Genomic DNA, 24421 nt, shown 5'->3' with positions numbered 1-24421 from the left:
TGAAAAACATACTTTTGACATGCCACCGACCATTCTTGACCTCAGAGTTCTCCAGCCATCCTGCAAATGCCACATTTTGTGTAAGGTACACGATTAAATCCAGTTTCCCCTCTCACAGAAACCATTGTCAGCATCCTAACCCTCATCATATAGGTATGAAATACAATTTGTGAAGCAGAGGGTCATCAGGCCAATTAAACTTTAATAAAAGGGGGCTATTCTGTCAACAAAGTTGGTACTGTTATAACCCACTATGAACAAGATACACACGATAACATACTGTTATTGAGAATACAGTAACTACAGATAAGTAGAAAAAGAGTTCTTACCCCACAAAACCTAGAATGATTTCTAAAAAGTTTGGTTTCTATCAGGACAAAAGTTTAACCGTAGGAAAGCTGTGCAGGAAAGACAGGGAAGTTCGGTGTAACCTGGAAAGAGGTCTTCCCTCATCAAAACAACAAATACCCAAATGGTTATTGCAGTCATCCTTGGTCATCTTGCAGGACCTTTTCAATTTTATATTAACATGGAATAACACAAAAAGAGTTGAACCAATGACCAACGTTCACCCCTCCAAAATGCTGAATGAATACTCCAGCCACCAGAAAATTATCTAATCTTTCATGGAAGATGGGTGTGCCTGACTTCTGATATTTTTTTTTCCTTTTCTTATTTAAAAAAGCATTTACATTGTTTACTACAATTAAAGAAAAAAAAATGCATGTAAGACCTAAATAGACTTTTATATAGAATAAATAGTTCAAAATCAATAGTTTAAATAGAATTTGAACAAAAAAAGTTCAAATTAAGAAAATGCTTCAACTGAAAATTTCTCCAAATTGCAATCAGTACTTTTCCTTTAAATATGAGAATGTGAAGAAATTTTATTCTTTCCTGAAGGGGGTTTGGAGAGAAAGGGTACATATTTCTAAATACACTCCGTTTCTCTTGCTTTTTATTTCAGTGACTGTGAAGATGAGGTAGCTTCCAAACTGTCTTCATCCCTGTCAACAAGCACTGAAACACTGTCCCGCATATTTGGTGTCTTGATGGATACAGGTTGTTTTAGGCATCCAGCATTCATGTGCAAAACTGGGAAAGCAAAGCAGCACAAGCTGGGTTAGCCAGGAACTAGTCCTCAGGTAGCTTGGATAGACAACATGACCAAGATATACATTGGGACACTAGAAGAGAAATAATGACCCCACAGGTCAACTACCAGTATCATCTGGTAATTTCTGTGTGTATATACTTCAGCTGATGGAGGCAACAAGACCTTTGCTTATAGCAATGTGACAGAGATGGTTACAGTCATCACAAATATGAACTAACTACATTGGCAGATGTAAGAAAATCTTTAAACACATTTTTATGATTTATTTATTAATTACATAAAGATGAAATTAACCTTTCCATACAACATCAGTTAAAACAAGAGAAACCTGTATGATGTCATACATTTACTTTTTTTTTTAAGAAGCAACTGTCTATTTCTAAATCAACAACTTCATTAATGGCAGAAAAATGCAGAAAAGCTGGTAAACATACTTTAATTGATACTATTGCAACTAATTTCTGGTGAACAGACTATCTCCCAAATAACTACTTTGTGACCTGAATATTTTTTCATTTTACCATGTGCAAATATGTCTGAAAAGAGAAATGTGATTTGATTCTCCATTACTAAGAGATTCCGTGTACTTTGCCTCCTGCTATTTGCACTATGATTGTATAATGCAGGAAAACTTTCACGCCAGTTTTGACTGGAACCAGACCAAAAAAAAAAAAATTCTGGAAAATGTTTTTGTCAGAATGGTTAATTCTCTTCAGAAAACTGTCTCCTTTTTTTCACTTGATGGACTCTACATGAAAAAAATATTATTTTTTTTTCCAAATGTCAAGCCATGACATTTCAACTTCAGACTCTTCCATCTTTGGAAAAAGGCACCCTTTCTGCTTTCCATTTACAGCTTTGGATTTTCTGTCAAAGCTTCTAAATTCGTCTCTCGGTTTTGGAGTTAACAAGGTGGTGACTTTTCCAAGGTTTTCCTGCAAGAGTAAAACAAATTTAACTTTTTGTTTAATTCAGAAATATTCTGTGGAAGTAACCCATAATCTTTCAGGAAAGAGTCTTTACCAAAAAAGAGAAAGGATATGGTGAAAATATCTTTTATCACTATATTACGATGAAGGCTGTCATGAAAATGTTGTTCTGCAGAAGACAAAGTAACAGAACTTGTTGTTTCTAATCCTGTCAATCTCATTTGTTTTTGCTGTTCCCTCTGGGACTATTCTCTGACAGAGATACTTGCTAGGAAAACTGAATACAACTAAATTAACATCAGAATAGAAAAATGGGGGGGGAAGTGGTGTCTTCAGGTCCCTTGGGAGACATAGCATGCCTGCAGAAATTTTCATCTTTAGAAGTAAAGCAGCTTTGGGGCTGGACTTGGTCGTACATTGCTTTTTAGCTCTTTGACATAATGAGATCAAGGCTGAGACACGAAGGGAGCCCAGGATGTTTGATTCTGGTCTGTCAGCAGCAGGCCTTCTGCTAATGTGGATTGAACAAATAATACTATGTTTTCACTAAGTCATACTGAAGCAGCTTGTATGACCAATACCACAAATGTGTGTTTCAAAGCCCCATGAGTGTCATTGCATTGATTTTTCTGCACTTCCAAATGCTTTATGAAACAAATTTAATGACATTTTGAAACTGGTGGAAGAAATTTTACCATGATATTACAGAAACACTAGCATAATACTGTAATATAAAACAAAACACAGTAATATCTGCAATCATTTTGGTCATCCTATAAAACTGGTCTTTTTCAAAGTGATCACAATATTTACTTTTATAAAGGTTAAAAAACCAATCTGAGTCCTCAAAAAAACTTCTATTGATTGTTCTTGATCCTTTACTGAGTTTTGTTGAGATCTTAGCAGAATCCTTCAATAATATCTAAATATCAGCTTTTCTCTTTCTCTCCAAACACAAATATTTCCTTCCTTTTCTGCTAGACTTCACCCGATGAAGCTAAAATTTTTGAGCAAAATCTAGTTTTGAAAATGTTCCTGAGGGATAGCCTGAATGAAGTGCATTTTGGTTTAAAGGCATTAACCTCAAAATAACAGTGCAACTTATCATTTGGGATCAACTTTCAAATGTAACATCCAGCGGATCATAGTTTCTAGCAATTACCTCTTGCAAAGCTGATAGCTTTAGTAGTCCAGTGGACTGGAGCTGTGATGAGGGCTGATGGATGGTGAAGCCAAGGTGGTTCATCACAGGGGCTGGCACTACAAGCAGCTTTTAAGATAGAGACAGGCTTACTGTGTACACACACTTAAGTTCTTTAGCATTGGTGATGATTTATTTCAGAAGCCTGAGAGCTCAATCAGACAGGAGGGAAGTTTTGTACTAAAAATGGATGGGAAAAGGTATTTTGAGGAATGCACTTTGTTCCTAAAAGCTGTCTCAGTCAGAAAGCTCTGACTTTTCTAGCCGTGAACTAGACTTTGTAACTGAACTCCCCTCAGATTTCTTTCAATCAGACAAGAAAGCAAGCGGCAAAACACCTCACGTTAACATTTTAGACTGTGCTTGAAGGAGGAGGCCGTTGTTTCTGTTGGCTTCTCAACAGCAACATGACCCATTGTCCTCCCCATAGGGCACTAAGCTCCTGAAGTAGCTGAGAGATTTCCTGCTGGTTGTCATGTGTAACCGTTACGCTCAATTAGGCCCAGAGCCACTGAGGAAGAGGGTGTACTCAGGCTCTTATAGCAAAAAAAACCCTATTAATTTATTCTTATACAAGGTATAATATTCTGTAGAGAAAGATGAAATTATTTTGTGCAGCTAAAAATTACCACTATTTTAAGCCCTGCAATTACCACTGCTTTAACTCCTGCAAGGTCCTAATTTTTTCTCTACAACCTCTTTTGACTCATATTCTCACTATCCAAAATAGTAAAGTCCAGTTACAGAATAGTTATCATCTTCCTGAAAGATACAGCAGGATGAAGGCAGTGGGAAGAGGAATGTGTATTTGTCTGACTGACTACTAGACTTTCCATTTTGGTGGTTATCAGCTGTTTAAATAATATTTCCCTTAGGCACTCTAAAGACACAGAATCATATTTTACAATGTGCTTATCCATCAGATAGTAAGTGTTTTAAACAAGTGTCAGTGGAAACTCTCCTACCTCCCATCCTTAACAGTATAGCTTGTAAGCTGATGTCATATACTGCTTCCATGAATTAGTGGTAAATGACAAAAACAGCAAAACGTGACTCAAATTTCAGGAGTGCTCATTTGTAGAGATTCCATATAGCATGTAGAAGTGTTCTGTCCTCTAGCTATGATTGCATGAAGTTTGTATTAGATAAATACATTCACTGAAGCAAAATCTTCCTATAAAATTAGAAACAGTTAATGAATAGTAATTTTTTCTCTCCTTTCAAAGACATTTTAACTTATCATTGAGCCTTTGCACTCAGGTTTGTAACAGTATTAACCATAAAAATATTACTCTTTACAAGGTTTATTTTAAGTGATATTATCAGAGATACTATACTCAAACTTGGCAGGAAAGGACAGACTAAAAAGATCTTTGCAGGTTCTAAAGTAGACACAGTTCTATAATGCATCTCTACCTAATTAAGTCTGAGTTTACATTTCCAATGAATCACTTGATATTCCTGGGTATATCCATGCCTCCATGAAAGGACTGAGTGTTATGAACAATGGAGTCAAATTACATTCAGAATTTTTTCAGTCCTACCGTGAATGAAAGGAATGTCTATAAAGGGTAAATTAGATAAAGTAATCTCAGTCACACTATTAAGGCAGCTTTCTGATACACGAGCAAATGAGATTCTCATTAAAAAGACTCGGTATTGTTAAAGACTTCCTCATTAAGGATTTTATTGACTGAAAACCAGGGCAGAAAGAGCAGAAATGAGCAATTGCAACATAGACTATTCACACTCAAAATATTTTTTCTGTACTCAGAAAAGCTGTCTTTTATGTTTTATCAAATATTTGTTTTTCTTGACAAGACTTTGGTCCAGTCTCTGGGCACAATGTATGCACATACAGATCCAGTTCTTGCCACCCAACCCCTTTCAGGTCTCAGCTGCCTGTGTCCCTGGCTAGCTGTGCACCACAACAGGATGTGTGATTTTACAGGCTTTAATTGAACTGGCTCATATTATAGCTGCAAACCACTTCCAACACAGCCTGCCAACCTCCTTAGCCACTGGAGATGCCAGCATGGACTCAAGTGGCTGACACAGATGTCTGAACTCAATGGTTATCCAAATTAGCTCAATCACACTGAGCGTAAGTATATCTACATACACTGTGATCCCTCTTTCGATGCATCTGGAGTTGTACCTCCCCTCTTCGTATCACGCTGGGAGATGGGGGTGTAAAGAATGAATGACCTCTTGCAATTAAACTTGCTGCTTTCAAAAGATCCCCAGAAAGCTGTTTGATAAGGATGCCACATTTCCTTCTGCTTTCAGAGGATATCCCTTATTAAGCATTTTGACTGAAACTGAGTGAAACTTATGAGTTCACTTTCCATTCTGTATTTCAAGCATCGTGTGCCAGTTTTGAAAGGTTAGGTCGGATTCTGCCATTCTTGCCTGCTTTCAGCCCAGCTTCTGGAAATACTAGTGAGCCATACAGTAAATGTACTAATTACTGAGCAAGGTTCTCTTAACAGTTGGTAGAGATGTTAGCATTTAACCCATAATAAAATTACCCTAAAATTGATGCTCTCAAGTGCATTTGCAACTGCATTGAAGTTCATTGTGCCCAAACACCCTTATAAATATTAATTAAAACTAAAACTCTGTTGATAATGCAGTACATTCTGAGCTCTGAAGCGCTGCCATTGTACCATACTCTTATAATTTTAATGTAATTTTAGTATAACCAAAATTATATACAAATCTAAAATAATGTAAATTAAACTATAGAGTATACATGTATGGATTAAAATAATTCAATATAATGTAAATTATATAATATGATATGAATTCAATGTGACTTGGGGATGCAGAGTTCCTCAGCAGTATAGCAGCTCTTCACCTGTCCATCAGTTCCCCATAATGTCAATCCCTCAAATGTAATTTTGTGGAGTTATAATTCAGAATTTTGGTAATTGTAAACCTGATATAAAAAGGGAAAATATGAATTTTTGTTTAAATATACATGTATCAAATTACCAGGATAATAATAACTAAGAAACTGATATTATCTTCAAAGCCTCTCTGTAATTTGGACCCTGCTAATGCCATACATGGGAGCAATCAAAGTATAGCTCTTCTGGTTCATCCTAGCCACTGCACAAGAAAAAAAAAGGCTCATAAGGAAATTTTGTATCTTTGAGATCTCTGTGTTCAAAGATCTAAATATTTTAGGGGAGCTCTGTAAGTCTTATGTCTTGAATTGGAAAGTAATCCTTGAGCTTCATATGTTCATGTCCTTCCACTCCCTAGAAAAGAAGAAGCTTCAGATAGCTATAGTTTCTTGTGGACCTACATACCTGTTCTCACCAATCTGCAAGCAAGCATACACTGGGACTGGTTCCCTGTGCCTGCTTTGAAGAGGTAAGAAGAAAAAATGTCCTGAGCTGGGCTAGCAGCCAGCTCCTGCTCTCTTAGCAACTCACCCAGTGGAAAAACAAGCCTAGATTCCTGTCTGGGCAGAGACTGAAGCAGCTCCCTCTGGGAAGAAAGGTGAGAGCCAGAATTGTAAAGTACAGGTGAAAAGGGAGGAGGAGGAAGGCTGCAACTTCATCTTGTAGGGCCAGTTAGCAGCTAGGCTGGCTCTATGCCCCAGCAAACCATCACTTCAGATGGCAGCAGACAAGCCTTCCCTGAAAGTTTGTTTATGACTGTGCAATTATACTGTTACTGTGAAATAAAGAAGTCATATCGTCTATAATAATTACATGTATGTAGTTATGGGATTTAATATCATATTATGATGAAAACTGTCATATAGAATGTCACAATCTTCAAGTTCCTTTTTATTGTTGCTATAATGGTGGTTTTTTGCTCTGGAAAGTGCTTTCATCCCTAGAGTTATATATCAAAGCAGACAACAAACTGTTCACAAAGAAGGTTGTCAGAACTGAACTTTTTTTATTGCTGTAATTATATCATTGTTTATACAGATATTTAAAAGATTAATTACCAAAAGAATATATTATATCTATTTCCCATATTTTAGAGGACACAGAAAAAGCCTCACTGTTCTTCCAGTCTTTGCAGTGGCCACACTAAGTTCCTGAAAGGGTTGCATTTCACAGATTCCATGCTTCACATTTTCAGTCACAAAAGAGTTATATTTGTCTTGAAATTGTATCCAGGATGAGTTCTCAGCTACTTTGTTTCTACTATAATTAAATGCTGGGACTCTACTGGGGCAGAGGTGATTCATTCCCACTGTTAGCCACCACTGCCAGTGACAGGTATGTCCAAAGGTCCATCTCTTCCAGTGCCTGAGTTCAAACAGACGATCACTACAGCAGACCAGCCTTCTATGCGCTGATGCTGGCTTCAGCTGGCTTACAGCAAATGCTTTTAAATGTAAGAGTTGTCTTACTTTTCAGCCAAATAGCCGCGACTTCTAGATGAATACCGTGTTTCAGAGAGCTGGAACTAAATGAGCTAGTGATGTTTAACATCTCTTGGAAACATGCTCTGCAGCCATGGGGACCTTGAGTCTCATCTACAGCAGTAATGCTGGCAGTGCATACCTACTTTTTTTTCTCAGAACAGACAAAGCTTTTGTTGTTTGCTTCTTTTTTGAATCAGACTACCACCTAGACAAGATTGTTCTTGAGAGCACTTGTGACAAAAACTGTTTTACTTCCAGTTTGAAAATCAGACAGTAGTAACAGGAGAAAGGCAAAACGAGGTCTCTATTCTAGGATGCAAATAAGGGTAAGAAGCATTTCCAATTATAATCAATGCCTTTTGACTGGTTATTGCTTACTCTGACCTCCCATAAACAGTGAAACAATCTTAACACAGGCAATATCAGAGCATTTATTTTCACACATGGACCCTGCACTCACATCTGGTGATGGCTCTTAGGATGCACAAACCACCTCCAGCTCTGAGATCTCCTTGGACAATGCGCTTGCATACTGTTTTTGCCAGCAATGCAGGGCTCATTCAGCTCCTCCTTTCCTGAAGATTTGTATCCTGTTTCCCACCTCAGTGCTTACAAGCTGTTCAGACTGGCAGCTGGATCAGACACAAATATTTTCACAGCCTTTATCTCTTGTGAAAACAGCAGGAATGATGACCTTGTTCCTAACATGGTCTTTCTACACATTCTCTTCTCTTAACTTACCTTTTAACTACATCATCTGTCTTCTTTTTTTAGTTTGTTTTTTTAGATTTAACCAAACAGTTCTGACTCTCCAAGGCTTCCAAGAGACTCCAGCTGTTTTTTCCTTTCCTCAAAACATTTCTGATGCAATTCTTACTACTCCCTATACTAGTGTTACCCCATTTGTAGTGCATGGGCCACAGATGATCCACAATATATTGAGCAATCTGAGAAAAAATCTGTTTAGAAAGCTCACAATGAATGTATTCCTTTCTCTTCTCTTCCACACCTTGTTGGTTCCCAACCAGGCAAACATGCAAAAAGATAAAGGGGGGGGGGGGGGGGGGGGGGGGGGCATCAAAGATAAAAACTAGTTAAAATTTTGTACATTTGTTACATGATTGTGAATAAAAAACATCCTGTCAGTATTGCATTCTCACACAACATATCCAGTGTTAAATTAATGCTAAAATACAAACGCAGGGCTTTGAAATCTGTCTAACTAGAGACCTATTATTGTTATTATTACTATTATTATTACTATTATTATTATTATTATATTGGTTTATTGGTTTATTCATTTATACTTAACCATTTTTCCTGCCTGCCTTTTTTTTATTCCTTTTTTTTTTGTTTCATTTAAGAATATGTTGAACCTAGCCACCTAAAAGTAAGGAAGCAACATAACTGTCAATGCTTTTCAAATGAAAATCACCAAGTTATATTTGTCTTGAAATTGTATCCAGGCTGAGTTCTCAACTAATTTGTTTATTATCACCAAGTACTGAAATATCAATCTGCAGAAAATAATTGCAGTGTTAGAACTTTAAGCCAAAGAAGCAATACAGTTGTGAAATGTTTGCAACACAGAATGGCTCCATTTCAATTTCATAAATACTTAGTAGAGAGCAAAATTATGTTGAATGGCAGATAGCTTCCTACCTGAGGGAAAGTTTGCTTTAGAAAATAACATCTTCAAAGTGAGTAAAAACATGATGAAGCCTTCAGTGAAAAGCAGTGGGCTTGTGAAGTCAAAGAGAAATTGATGAATGTTGTGACATCTCCTCATCTTTCTCAAGAATAGTAAATGATAATACAATAAATTAAATAGGCAAAAACTGTTAGAAAATGAGCAGTTGTGTTCTTGCTTTTCAGAACAGATTTGGATATTGCTATTTGATAGAAAAAGTTATTTTTCCTTGACCCACTACCTAACAATAAAAATGATAAATATTCTAAGGAAGAAGTACTGCTAAGTGAGTTATGTTTAGGTAACCCTGGACTTAAAGAAATGAAGAAAAATTAAGGAAGAAATGGAAACTCTCCATCTTCTGATTTAGATTAAGAAATAAAGCAGTAAGTGTGTTGTTACCATTTGTGGCAGCTTTCTTGTGAGAGTCTTCCCCTCCTCCTCACACCGTAATGACAAAAACATCAAAAGAAAGAATCCACAGCAAGATCCTGTGTTAACCTTTCACACACAAGCTTCACACTATGACCAACAAACTTGCATAAAAGTTATGTCTACAAGGGGTTCATTAACATTTTATTTATCCATAGGTTTAATTAAACAATTTAAAGTATTCCATTTTTCAGAAAGCAACTATAACCACATCAAGAAAATCTTGATTTCACAATTGTTGCATTAGTTTCCTAAATATTTTATTTATCATATTTTGCCTCTTTCCTTCCTTTATTCTGTAACCAACAAGTAATAAGCAGAAAATGCCATGTGGATTTTTTTCCAAAAAGGCTCTAGCAGCAATGCACCATTGAAACATGCTCTGCTGGAGACTGAAATGCCTTTGATTTTGTATGATAGTTGACAGAAATATAGTAAAGGAGATGGTATATTTGCCAAAGATATATTCTAGTTTTATATAGGCAACTGCCTATGTTCCACAATTTTGTGTGAGATTATTGACCAAGAATGCGTTAAAAACAGTCCCCCTTGTTTTGATTTACTAAACAGTTTGGCTTGGATAGAAGGATAGGTTCTACTGATTTTTTTTATTCTATTTTATCTTTTAAATGAACAAGTATTGTGACTGCAACCTCTGTGATTTCTCCTTTATTTCTACCTTAAAAAGAAGAAACATTCCTATCTGAATTATTGATCCTTCACATCTCTTCTGCAGAGGCTCACTGTCTTTTGGAGTACACTTAAACTCTTTGGTTATTTCTTCTGTTGTCTTTCTATTGCTTAGATAAGGGGGTCATCATTTTTAATATGAGGAATTGTCTCTCTCTCTCAGTGTAGTGTTTCCCCAAATTTTTATTTTACACATAGATTCGGCTAGCATCAGGTTAACTCACCACCGTGATACCCAAATTTCCTTCATTAAGTAGGTTTCCATCAAGTTGTTCTGCACCCCCATATTAATTTTACTATGATATCTTAAAAAAAAATAATAATATCCCAGAATTATTCCTGAAAACTCGTCTTTTCAGTCATTCCCAGTGGTTGGCTAATATTTTCTTTTTTATGAAGCTCCTCCTTGAAGATATGTTTACATGCACACTGTGGTGTTATTATGGAGAGAAGAACTACCTTCAAATATAATAGCTTAGAAACCAGAAGTAATTTTGCCATCCCAGAACAGAGCTCTGCATGAGGTAATTTATAATGTCGAAAAACATTATGGTATTCAGCCCACTGTAGCAAGGTTGTTTTAGACTATAAAAAAACCAAACACCTTTTTAATAATGCAGTTTTGTGAAAAAAAATGCTGATGTAGCATTGCCTTGACAAAACCCATTAGTCCTTTGCTCCGTAGTAGCACTTTATACATGCCCCTGTAACCTCCTTGTATCCAGAAGAATATAGCATACTCATGACTGCTATGCAATTATTTGATATCTTAAACCCATTGCAAATCTGATAAGCATTGCACTCCAAAGAACATACATCCGTATGCAATAGTGCTATTTACACAATTCAGCTAGAGGCTTTTATGTGTTTACTGCTGTGCATTTTCCTCTTCCGATATTTTTCCCCTGCATACACACATACATTTGTAATATTACAACCCCAAACTGCATAGAGGATGTTTGAAAATTGACATGGAGTGCTCAAGAGAATTGTATGAACTTTTCGGGGGTTGGGGTGGTGGAATCCTGGTCTTGTCCCATGTTCTTTCCTACAAGGAAGAGAGGTTGACTTCTAAGGAAGTGATTAAGGCTCATTTGATCAGAGGCTCATGTTACCATGACAACACAGAGGGATTAAAGTCAGTTATGTGAAAGACAACTGAGTTGATGCCAGCCACCTCCTCACAGAAAATCAAGAAGAGACTTAAGCAATTCTTCACCATCAGAAGCGCATCTGGGCTTCTTCAGCATTCCCTGACCTGTTGTATGGGTGGTTTGGTCCTTCCAGGCTTGAGAGTTTATGCCCTGAGCAGTACCCAAAGGAAATCTCTGGTAAGTGAGAACAAGGGTCTGCATGACATTTCATGCTTGTCACGTACATCCATCCCTCTGAACACATTTTTTGTGTGAGTCACTTTCCATTTGTATTTCAAAATGGGTAGGCAGCATACTCACCAATTCCCAATGAGAAACATTTTTAAGAATGTTACAGCTTCTTCCTGAGGTGCCTCTATCCACTTAAGAATCACATAAGATAAGTGGAGATACTAAAATGCAATGTGTAGAAATGTTTTAGCAAGAAAAATGTAACTGCCACCTCGTTGTCTTAAAAACATAGATGGAAGATTACAATGGTAACCTCAAAGTGAAAAATTATCCATTCAAATTTTAAAACTATTTTCTTAAGCTCAGTTGGAGCTGTAATGAGACCAATTAGATGCACTCCATAATACAACAGACTCATTGCAGAATGGTTTCGTTCAATTCACTAAAGAAAAATTAGCAACTTACTAAAGAATTTTTTTCAGTATGATATTTCCAGACATAAAATTCCTAGGCTCATTTGTTTAAAATTAATTAATTCATTTCGAGTAAAAAAGAAATAAAATAGCAGAACCCCGATGGGCCCATTTTCTTTCCCTCATGATAAAGATTTATTTTACTTTTGTAGGCAGCTTTATAGACATCAGACCATTTGATGTAACAATGTTTTGCTGCAGCTATGAGAGTCCAGACATGTCTAAAGATTTTTTAACTATCTGTTGGAAGGTTTTGCTCTAGAATCCTTATCCCAAAAAAGGATCATAAATACATTCTAGTAAACTACACCTACCTTGCTTAGGCAACATCTGAGCTGCATTCATGCACAATAAGCTTCCACTTAATAAATTGTACTACTATGTTAAGAAAAGTGTGATCTCATAGAAAGCACCTTTGCAGAGACGGACCAGAGGGTCCTGATGAACAAGTTTACAACCAGCCAGCAGTGCACCTTTGATTGAGGGTTGTGGTCCTTCCCCTCTGCTCACAACTGATGAGATACATCTGGAGTTCTGGGTCCATTTCTGAGCTCCCCAGAATGAGAGACAGGTGGAGAGAACAAGTTGCCTGGGGACAGCCCAGTGAATGGCCACAAAGAAGAGTAAAATAAGGGTTTAAAGCATTTGTCTCGTGAGGAGAAGCTGAGAGAGCTGGGGCTGCTTAGCCTGCAGAAGGAAAGTCTCAGGGGGATCTTATCAATGTGTATACATACCAATCAGGGGTGGGAGGGGGGTAATGGCAAGGAGCGAAGAAGTTAGAGAAAAAGCTGTGCTTCTTCAATGCATGATATGCCTGGCAGCTCTGGAATTGATAAAGCTTGACTGTTTTATTAACACTTTCAGTATTCAAGGCAATTTGATAAGCACAATTAAACTTCAGAGATTTAGGCATCAATCATAGTACAGGACTAGATATACTACCTTTCTGTGAAGGTACTTCTATCTGATCTGAAGTAGAAATGCATAGGATCTCAGAAAGTAATTTTGAAAAGCCACTAGGCACCCAATCGAATTCCTTTATGAATAGTTGATCTCCTGCACAGCTATCAGTGTAATTTAAACTTGGTATATTTGAGTGCAGTGGAGAATGAGTCCTTCGCTTGTGTAAGCAAGTCTTTGTACCCAGGACAAGAATATTAAAACTGGAGCTTATCTTACAGTGGTGAACACCACAGAATACTTCTATTCTGCATTTAAATGTTAAAAAGAATAAAGATCTGTTAATGGACCAGTCAATTATAGAAGATAAAGAGAGACAAAAGGTAGGAAATGAACAAAGAAAATAAAAGAAAGAACAGCAGGCAAAAATATAGTTTAAAAAATAAATTTATAAAGGCCCACATAGGAGATTTAGACTATTTAGATATGAAAAAAAAACCTTGATTACAGAAAATGCCATCCATACACCTAAGCCATGAAACAGACAGGAACAAAAGAAGTGATGAAACAATACCATGAAATAAGAGGACCCTTCATTGGAAAGAAAATTTGCAGAAAAAACAAAAGATATGACTAAGATTTTATTCCAAGGAGCACAAGTAGATAGCAGTCTGGAATTTTCTCCATGTTAACGTCAGCAGGGTAATTTGTTTGAAGCCCTATTGTAAGATATAGGTGAGAAGTTGGACACTGGTCCCTGGAAGGTGTCCAGGACAAAAACTGTTGCCTCACTAAAATTTGAGAGTATTGTCATGTCATTGTCATGTCATTTTCAGAGCTGCTGAGATATGCAAATTCCCATAAGTAACATTTGTAGATGCTGAACACCACTGAAACCCCACTGAAGCAAAAAACCTTAGTTTAAGCTGCTTAATCAGCCTCTGCCACATTAGACCCTATTCTTACACACACCCCATATCTTACTCTTCCATCACATTTCATTTCTGCCATACCAGATGGAGGTACAAACACGTAGTGAAACACCTTGATTAAAACTGATCCAGTTGTTTTTGCTGGGATTTTTTTATATATGTATAAAAAAGGGCGGTTCTCATGCATCAGCTGTGCTAGAACAAGGAAAGAAGCCAGGCAAGAATGGTGGAAAACTATGGCAGACAGTGCTGTCCATTACAGATAGATGATAGGCAGATGGAACACCATCTTCTTGTAGTGATAGATTACAACATCCCTAAAACTGTCTTAAATCAGCCTTGCTGGCTGCAGTTGACATTGCAGAAGCATATGGGTAATTTACCATGATATAACCACAACATATCTGAAAAGGGTTGAAAAGATCTTTCAGTTCATTGTTGATGAGGTAGGAGCCTCACCCTCCAAAAGTCAAATTTCTGTCTCAGTTTCTGCTAAGCCAACTACTTCCCTTAGACCAGTTGAGCACTCATCTGCTCAATAAATGAGTAGAAGAGGGTTTGAGTAATGAGTTTGACATTTCTGACCTGAGTGCACTCCTGAGGCTCTCTGAGTAAGAGATCTAGTGCAACAGAAGAGCTGGGAGCAGTATAGCCTCTTCCAGAGGCTAGCAAATGGCTTTGCCATTTTCTAGGAGTGTATTCCATCTTTGCGCTACCTATTAGACATTTCTTCTTTCCACCCAAACAAATAGCATTCATGCTAAGTAGATGTGCAGCACACATTGCATCCATGCTCAGATGATGTAATTCCTACTGCAAGCTAATACTTCTAGGCCAGTGCCTTCACAGAATGACAGAAGATGCATGGAGCACCAGTTTTAGAAAGAAGTCACAGGATCTCTCAAAGGGACTGAAAACAGTGGCCCTGTACAAGACCTAAGTTTCCTTGAAGATGCTATATTCCGCTTTCAGAATCCAGAGTGATCTGTTGGGAAATGATGGCAATGAACATGTTTCCAACAGTGCCTGCTGCAATGGTGGTGAGCTGCTAGCATGTACCTCTGCTGCCTAGGGACCCATGACCCTCCGGGCAGATGCCTACAACTTTTCAGCCCCGTTCATTCTATTATTCTAGCATTATTATGGGTAAAACAAGACAGCCCAAACGTCCTAAAGTAATCTAACTCCCACACCATAGAGTACAAAGATCCTCTTCAGTCCTGAAGAAGAGTTTACTCCAAAACAATTTCTCTGAAAAATCTGTTTTGGAACAGAGTGTTTCAGTGATGTTCTATTTCCCTGAAAATAGTCTAACAAGTTTTTGTGTGCTGCTCTAATTGCAGCTAGAAGGCTCAACCACCTGTTATGCTTTCTGCATGTTTGGAATACTTATGTGAGGAATTAATTCAGCTGTTTCTTCTTTAGTGATTTTGAACCCATCAGAAGTCCTACATCATCTCTCAAACACCACCATTTAGGGCACTGGAGTTCGTGTGCATGGCCTCCTGGGCTGCTGTGATTTGCAGCCCTTGTGCTCTTCACTTAAATTCTTTAAACTGGCAAAGAGGAATTCCCACAGACTTGCAAACAAAGGTGCTGGAGGAACTAACCAAAAATAAACTAGTAAAAATAAAAATGTTCCTCCTCTTTTCCTAAATGTTCTAGTAATCAGGAAAAAAAGAAACAATGCTGATGCTGAATGCATCATTACTGGTGCCAAAGCTGGTACACAACAAACTGCACAGGTCACTTTACGTGACTCAAACCAGTTATTTTCAGACCTCGAGCAACATTATCAAATGAATGGTAACATGCAGTTGCCTTTAGTGATGTTTTCAAGGTTTTCTATACAATTGTGACAAAGCAGTATTTCTTCAGTCTCTTGTGGGGTTTCTTGTTTTGGTTTGGTTTTCCCTGTTTTTAATGACAGGTGACAATTAGGGATAAGAGCTATGAGAGTAGCCAGTATGCAATACCACTATGTCCCTGACAGAAAGGGAAAAGAGAACAGTGTTTGAAAGTAGGAGTGAAGACAGAAACAAATGCTTCCCCAGTGATATTTCCATGTACATTATCAAAACTTCCCCAGTGTGTGCACACATGCACTAAAATCTCATCCACATCTGTAGAGAAGTGAGCCTTACTTTTAGCATGCCAATTTACACAGGCTGAACAAGGTGACATGTAGATAGACACTGTCATGAAGGATACGATTTAAACAAAACTTTCTTTCCTTTGGAGGATTTTCCCTATCAGACAGTAGACAACTGATTCATTCTTAAATATCCTTGCTTATTGGGGAAGGGGATGTGGAAATGTATAGAAAGCCCTGCTTCTCTGGGCACATTAGAGATAAATAGCTAGTAAAAGAGTCTGTATTCAGAAATGTCAGTACAGGGAATCCTACATGTAAAAGTATGAGCATCTGTGCCACTTCTGCAAACATCTGCATTTACAGCTGAGAAAACACTGCATTATTTAGGTCTTATTTGTCATATCACCAAATGCCTCAGGCCCTTTCCTCCCCGCATCTTTCCCATTGCCTTTACTAAATCAAGAAGCTTAATTGCTCCTTCTGCTAAGTCTGAAAGATAATTTGTTACTCCCATACATTTTATAAATGTGTTCCTTTCTAGCTGAAAAAAAATATGCTAGTATCCATTAACTATTTTAAGCATAAGCTGTTTTGTTCAATTCTTTATCCATTTTTTTCTTATATAGTACTTGTAGTGAACTCAGATTAAAACCGTTCTCATTAGGCTATTCCAAGTAAGCAATTCAGAATTACAGCATGCAGGGAAACCCACCACCTGAATTCTTTGTTGTAGGAGACCACACCATTTATATGCACAGGATTTGACCTTCTGACTAAACTGGAAGAGGTTTTACATAGAGCTTTCATAAAACAAACAAAATTTTTCTTGGTATGAAAAAGTCAGCAGCCATTGCAAATCCAGCCATCTGGCAATGTGGTGTTTCAATTATTTCCTTAGCAGTTTGCTTGCAGCAAATATATTAAATCTCAAAAAAGATATGATCCAAAATAGGTTCTTGCAGAGATACATTATAATGAAAGTGACTTTTAAAGACCGTTTCAGCAATGGTGTATATATATGGGTGTGTATGGATGTGTTCATGTGTACATAATATCTAAGAATTTTAAATCTGTAAAATTAAGTGAGGTTTTGTGGCAATGTATTTGGAAGAAAAAGGGACACCTGGCCTATCAAAAGTCACTCTTGCTTTAGCAGCTTGATATGATTAAAAGTTTTATCTGCTCAGCAAGGCTGCATGTTGTGCGAGAAAGACACCTGGAACGAAGAAAACAGGATCTTTGGCAGTTAAGCAGGCAGAAGAACAGGAGCTGAGCTGGGAACTGATGACCGCAAGAATGTCAACAATTTTAATGATGAGACTAACTGTTTGTATGCTTTTAATCAATTAGTATCTGTATAGCAGCGTTTGAACAGTGTACGTAACCCATAGAATTAAGGTGTGATGCGTGTATGAATATTAATATTGTATATAAGTTTGCAGAAACTTAAGTATAGTGGCTTCAACCAGGATCATATTGATATGTCGTTGAGTCCGTGATTTTGCTCCTGCAGGTTTCTATTGGTGTGAAAATCTCCTAATCATAAAGCCTCAGGTACTCAATGTCAAGTAAATGTTGTTAGCCATAATAACAGACACATCATAATTTTAAATCTTTTCATAATTCCATACAATTATCATCATATTGTCGTTATAAATATAATAATATAATAATATAATAAGCATAATATCATATCATACCACATCATATTATATTATATTGTGTTATGTTATATTATGAAATATGATCTAATATAATGCAATACAATGTAATATAGTATAACATAATATGATATAATATAATATGATATAATATGAAATGATATAATATAATATGGGTGAGATATTATATTTTTCTTTTTTTTTTAATTAAGCATTAATGCTTGAATATCTGTAATACATGTTTGGTTGTCAGTGTACCATCCTAACTAAAATTGCTTTTACCACAAATTCTTAAACTTGTAGGGTATCATAAATTGATATGGGGGGAGATTGACATTACCATTCCCAGTAGTGCATGAAGATCCAGTATGGCGGGGAGATAAGCTAGGGGTTCAATCTTTGCCCCATGCTTTCAGTTGCTGGTTAGCCACGGATTATTTTTCTGCTGGCTTTTATTAGCTCTTGCCTCCCTCTACAGTTTTTGGTCTTGCGCTTAACTTCACTGAAAAAAATTTTTTTTTCTTTTTTTTTTATAAAGTGCTCATTAAACATTTAAGGAAAATGTTTGTTCCACAGAGAGTGAAAAGGTAGACCTGTGTCTGCCCAACAGACTACAGATCATCCCTGACCTGAACATAGGTCCTTAAGGCAGACCAAAGACTAACATGGATCTGACTGGTTAGTACTGGACAGGAGACACTGTACCCAAGGAATGACTATGGCAGGGCTATAGTAACTCAAAATGTCCCTTTAGAAGCTTTTATTAAGAGTTTTTATATTGTACTGCTACCAAATTCCAAGTTTCTTTCAGAAGGAGAAAAAATATCTGTCTTCCTCTGGATCTGAATTACGTGTAAGAGTTGGAATCAAGCCCTCCTGGTAGGACAATTACAAGTATCTTACTCATTCAATCATACTTCAATGAAAGCCATCTATTTAATGATATTTAATACCTTGTATTTAATACCAATCTTTGTAGTTTCCGGAAAGTCTCTCTCTGATAGTGCAAAAGCCAGCACACTTATTATCCACACAATGTTATACCACAGAATAGGCTAAGCTGATGACGTTGTTCAATCATCAGTGAACTTTATTTTTCTTTTTTCCTGAAGGACAGGAGACTTCTGTTGAAAGCTCTTACATTAGATACTGCACATTCAAAAGTAAAACATCAGGAGTGGTTCTCAAAGAATAATTTTCTAGTGCTAATGTGCGTGCAGAATTTTCCAAGCAGCAAGACAATAGATGGCCATGACTTACCACTGTTTTGATTATATCTCAGTAGGACTTCTGAATGAGACAGAAACACAACACTAGATCTTCCAGAGAGAGAGAGAGAGAGAGAGAGAGAGAGAGAGAGATTATTTATAAAATGCAGTGCAAATCTGGCATGCTAGGTTTTCCTTATTCCCTCCCCCACAATGACATCTTTAATAAACCTCTTATTCTAAATGTTTTCACATATGGCTTTCTCAGTTTGTTTTATTTCACTGTAAGCTCTCAGGGACAGGGACAATTCACATCTGTGCTCCACAGGATCCCAAGCACACTCTTCACACATAACAAACAGCACCATCCCAGCTGTCTGCCTGTTCTGTAATGGGAGGTAATTGGTATGTCTTGTTGCATTGTAATTATGCTGTTCTGCAAATTTTCATTTGCACATTTTAAAGGCAGGCTTAAACTGAAAACCTTGATCTGCGTCATTGTATATCTGTGAGTCCAATGTATTTCTACACAGCTGAATCTCAAGAACAAATGTGAAAATCCTAAGCTTTTATAAAATTTAATTTATAACTCAAAATTGGAGCCCAATTTCAAAATATTTAGAGTCAATGAGCCTCTCTGTTGCTGTCATACTAAGAGATACCTAGTTTTTACACTTACTGGTAAAATACACCTATAATACCACTTGAAGATTATATAGTTGATAATTCCTTCAATGAAATCAGCTTATGTAGTTGCAGAGAAAGAGAGAATGGCAGTAATATATAAAGGAGACAGTGGATCTGAAAACTAAGACTTGGGCTAATATTTAGTTAAGATGTGGATGAACTAGATGGAAAGGGCACTCAAGAGGGACTGTAGCAACAGCAATCCAGAGAGGAGCAGCTTGTTAGTCCAGACTCATATTTAGCACTCTTGACTGTGAAAACATGCAGGGTGAGTAAATGCAGAATGCTTTGCCTTAACACCAGTATGGCCTTTGCCAAGACATCTCTTATAGCAGGTAAATTTTCATTTATTAACAATGTAAAACAAAGCCTGGATTCTCTTTGGAAGTAAGGGCTTGTGCACACAAAAATGCAGCAGCCTGATAGCTCATAGCAGAAGACAGTGATTGCAGCAGACAGAATGAACACTGACAGAGAAGACAGAAAAAAGGACAAAATTCCAATAGGAAAGTCAGTCTGGTATCAAAACATACTTCACAGTCAAGATTCAGAAAATCTTGAGAAATAGATGGCTTCCATTCCGGTTTTTACACCTGAAAATGTTCAAATTCTTATTTGTCATTTTTATGTTGAAGTAGTGCAGGAGAGGTGTTTATGGACTGTCAGCAGTGAAAGAGCTCCACATCCCATGAGCAATCACTGAAAGTTGTCCAGTGTGTCCTGAACAGACACAGTTTACATCAATGCTGGTATCTTTTGACAGGCCATAGCACAACCAGTTCTCATATCCTTCCACCAAACAACACAGTACTGGCAGACATTCCATACATGGACTTGGTATCACAGGGATGTGATGGTTCTATACTTCACAAGTTTACTTTCTTAAATCCAACTTGAAGCTACCTTTCAGATTTTTAAAGGAACGAGGCCACTATATTTCTTCATTTCTAAAGTATAACTTAAATATTTTACTGTCAAGGTACAAATCATGTTCTTGTAGTTGAAATCAATAATTGAGTTCAAATTCTCATCATTTCATATGGAGAATTTCAATTTTGTTACAAAGATGAAAACTAGCAGTCATTGTTAAGTGAGCTGTTCTAATGCATTGCAGACATCTGCGTTGACAAGGTTAAGTGTCAATAATGCTTTAGTTCATTCATGGACAACAGCATTGAGATTTTTTTCCTTCACTCTGCCTCTCTCTCTCTCTACTACAATTAGAGATTAAACATATCAGACACTGGAGCAGGGCTGCTTTATTAGTGCTTTTAATTCATCTTTATGATATTCTAGCTAGATTGAGGCTGCAAAGTGGGGAGCTTGCTGAAATCCTACATTGTGCTCAGAGGTCCATGTTTTCCAGCCACCTTGCTGACTGCTAGCCTGGCTGCTGCCAGGGTCACATTATGCAGATTTTGATCAGAAAGAATCTAGCTAAGCCATCAGCTTGTTACTGGAGTTAAAAGAAACTTGCATCTGTTTGTGTGAAACCCTTTCAAAAGAGGTTTAAAGCTCCTCTGAACCACCTGAGGATAAATGATATGGATCAGAGATGTCTCAGTGTGAAAACACACTCAAGACCCAGGCTTACTTCAGAGTCTAGAGGTGTACCTTTATATTTACTTCAATGTACCTGTGTAACCCTATTTTTGCTTTTTCTTCTCACCAAGCATGCGCACTGCTGTTTTTCCAAGCGATTTACTTAGTCCTTCTGCTTTGTACAAATGCTTATTCATCTCCGTAGGGTGCCAGTCTTTTGACTTTCTTCTAGATTCACTTCAAAACCTCAGCTTAATAAACTGCATATGTTTTTCCCACTACAAGGTTTAGCAGCAAGATGCATCTGTTTCTTTCTCTCTTTCATCAGCTCTGTCATTTTTTCTAAGTTGAAAAGTGCTAATAATGCTTAATCAGCCAGGCAATACTGAGCTTTCCCACCTAGATGTCATTCTCTATCATAGCAACTACTGAAATAACACCTATAATTGTACTGGAAATAGTTTGCAAGATCTTTTTTTCCAGACTCTTCTTTTTCTGTAAGTTATGAGATGGAAGACTACTCACAGATAGAATCATTAAAATCATTAGTTTTATAAGACATGCAAGTGACAAACAATGGGCTAGCCCACCGCTATCCTACCTTCTTTCATTTTGGCAATATTCCCAGTTTGCTTAGCTGTTTTCACAGCAGAAGGCCAGATTTTGAGATCCTTATTCTGTCCCTTTCAGGTGACTGCTGAACTGTTGATGAAGAAGAGACCACAGGATTGCATCTGATCCTGCGTAGTCTCCAGTTTCATGTTTCACCTGTAGCATTGCCAGTTTTGCTCTTCAGGCAAAGTCATTTATGCTGATATTCAGAAGAATTTGTGCAGCCTGTGTCTTATTTCCACAGAGCCCAGGCTTTGCAGTACACTTTTTCTTCACTTTATTCTTGAAACTGAGTTTGGTTCTTGAGTGAATAAAAGCATATTATAAAACTAGAAGATCTCAAACATCAAGTCCAGTGTCCTGGCATTACGCATGATAACATATAAAATCACTTTCATAAGTTGCCATGGCAGTAAGTTTGAACTAATGAGTCCATAAAGAAAGGGTGGATACGTGGGTCTTTCTAATGGATGCATTACCCAGAGGCAGAGAGGATTCTGGTTTCGAACGGGAAAAAGTTTTTTTATAATTACTTTTTTTCTCAGTTTTAGTATTTGAGCTACTGAGGTCAGAAAACAGAGCCAACAGTGCTCATCAAACTAAACCAAAACATTCAACAGAATAGAGACTCTGTGAAGAATGAAATTAAGACCACATCCAAAAGAAATACAGTCACACTTAAAGATTTTCCTTTAACCTTCTGTACAGCAGAGAGTAGATACACAGTATCCACTACCCTGTTGCTCCTCCACACATTCACCAGATGATGGTCTTGTGATAACTGGAGATGGCCAACATGAGTTGCATTTGTGGTGCACATAAACAAGGTAGGTAGATAATTTTGTGGAAGGGAAGATGGAATAACAGACTGACAGAGGTCTGTGCAAAGGTTTACAGGGCAAAGGTTTACAGGGCAAAGTTTTTTAAAAAGAGCCAGGACTGATAGATAATATTGATGGAAACAATTGCCAAACTACAGCTTATGGAGTAAACATAACTAAATGGAACCCACCTTGTCTTTTGTAAACCCTCAGGGATGAAAACACAGTTCCTGTGCTACTGAAGTGTTTATTTATGTCATACATCTGAGAAGGCAATTCTCTCTTCATTAAGATCCATTGAGCCTGAAAAATGCATTTTAGCTACTCAAAATGTTGACTTTATCCTGCAACCATAAATACCTTTTTGATAGTTACATTCACCTTGGTTTGATTCTATCTGCAATAAAGGCTGTTAACAAGAATTTTCTATCTAGCAATGCATTTCCCCACAGTATCTCTAATTAAAGCCTGTACATACGTATTCTCCTACTGAGTAAACTGCAGTATGGATGGCTACTCCTGTCACACAGCTGCATCTAACAAAGATGCCAAAAAACAGTGTGCTTTGCAAAACAAGCTCTGTCCATGCAGCAGCAAATTGGAATTTAGGAAAAGATTATTAGTTTGTGAAGATTAATTCATTAAAAAAAGCACTACAGAGACAACACCAAGACATTTAGAGTGCAGAGGTGAGCAGCCGGGAGGGAAAGTACCCTTTGGATATAGTCATTTCTTAGTTTTAAATTCTTTCTGTACCTAAAGATCTACAGACTTTTGCTAGATACATGGATTGTATTAAATGGGAAGAGTTGCATTCCAGGTTTCAGCAGTTTTCATTGTCAGTTTGACATCTGTGAACAAATAGATTTCTTTTTACTTAACCTTTACATCTACTGTACTTGGGAAATATCCAAGGCCAAATTACCCAGCAGCACATATTAGCTGTTGCAGGAAGAGTAGCCTGTATCCAGCTGTTTGTGGATATGCATATAGCCAACAGAATAACTACACGAGTTGATGGTGGTTGTTTTTCTTTCTCTTCATTGTCGTTGGCAGGGAGCATGTAAGAACTAAGGATTTTACTGAAGACCAAAGTGTGCCTAATCTTTACACAGAAATAGGACAATACTATTATAGTACTCTGATACACATGCAGCTCTTGAAAATAGGAGCAAAGAAATTGTTCTGACCCTGCTTTGGAAGTACAGCCTAAGGGATCTAAAAAGAGAAGACAGTGGGGAGTAGGCTACCACCCAAAAAAAAAGGCTTAGCTCCAAGTCATACTTCTCAATAAGATACTCAGTTGGGAGGGATGAACCTAAAGCCTGAGAGGGAAGCTCTTGCACTCTTTCTGAAAGGGACAGTAATATTGACACAGCACCACTTCCTGCATTAACCTGTAAAAGCCTATTCCTGGTTGCTGAAGATCTTTTCTAAACAGAAGTAGAGGATTCTTTAGTTAGGTTTGACAGCTAAGAAAAGCATATAATATAAAAGCACTGAATCTCTTTTCCACAACTCAGGAGGTTCTGGTACAGTGGGACTGGTTTTGAATACAAATGTGCAATAAACTACCAATTATGAAAAGACTCCAATTAACTTGTTCTTGAGCACTGACTATTTGCTTTGCATAAATATTCTTTATTATGCATTTGAAGAACAGGGAAAAGGTAATTGCAGGAGGATGGATTTTTTTTTCTTACTTTCTTA

The 24421-nt window shown here is 37.2% G+C and overlaps 1 long non-coding RNA gene across 1 annotated transcript in view; it reads right to left on the bottom strand.

Annotated features, from left to right (window-relative positions):
* Positions 1–1411: 1411 nt before the first annotated feature.
* Positions 1412–24421, bottom strand: part of LOC119145227 — an 84729-nt gene continuing 61719 nt past the window's right edge. Inside the window, exons 5-7 of the long non-coding RNA XR_005103351.1 lie at positions 19102–19160; positions 11910–12001; positions 1412–2052 (exon numbers count right to left, since the gene is read on the bottom strand). This is a non-coding gene — a long non-coding RNA (uncharacterized LOC119145227). The remainder of the gene's footprint in view (positions 2053–11909; positions 12002–19101; positions 19161–24421) is intronic.

This window comes from Falco rusticolus, chromosome 3 (assembly GCF_015220075.1).
Source record: "Falco rusticolus isolate bFalRus1 chromosome 3, bFalRus1.pri, whole genome shotgun sequence".
NCBI classification, from domain to species: Eukaryota; Metazoa; Chordata; class Aves; order Falconiformes; family Falconidae; genus Falco; species Falco rusticolus.
This window is presented reverse-complemented; position numbering and strand designations above follow the sequence as displayed.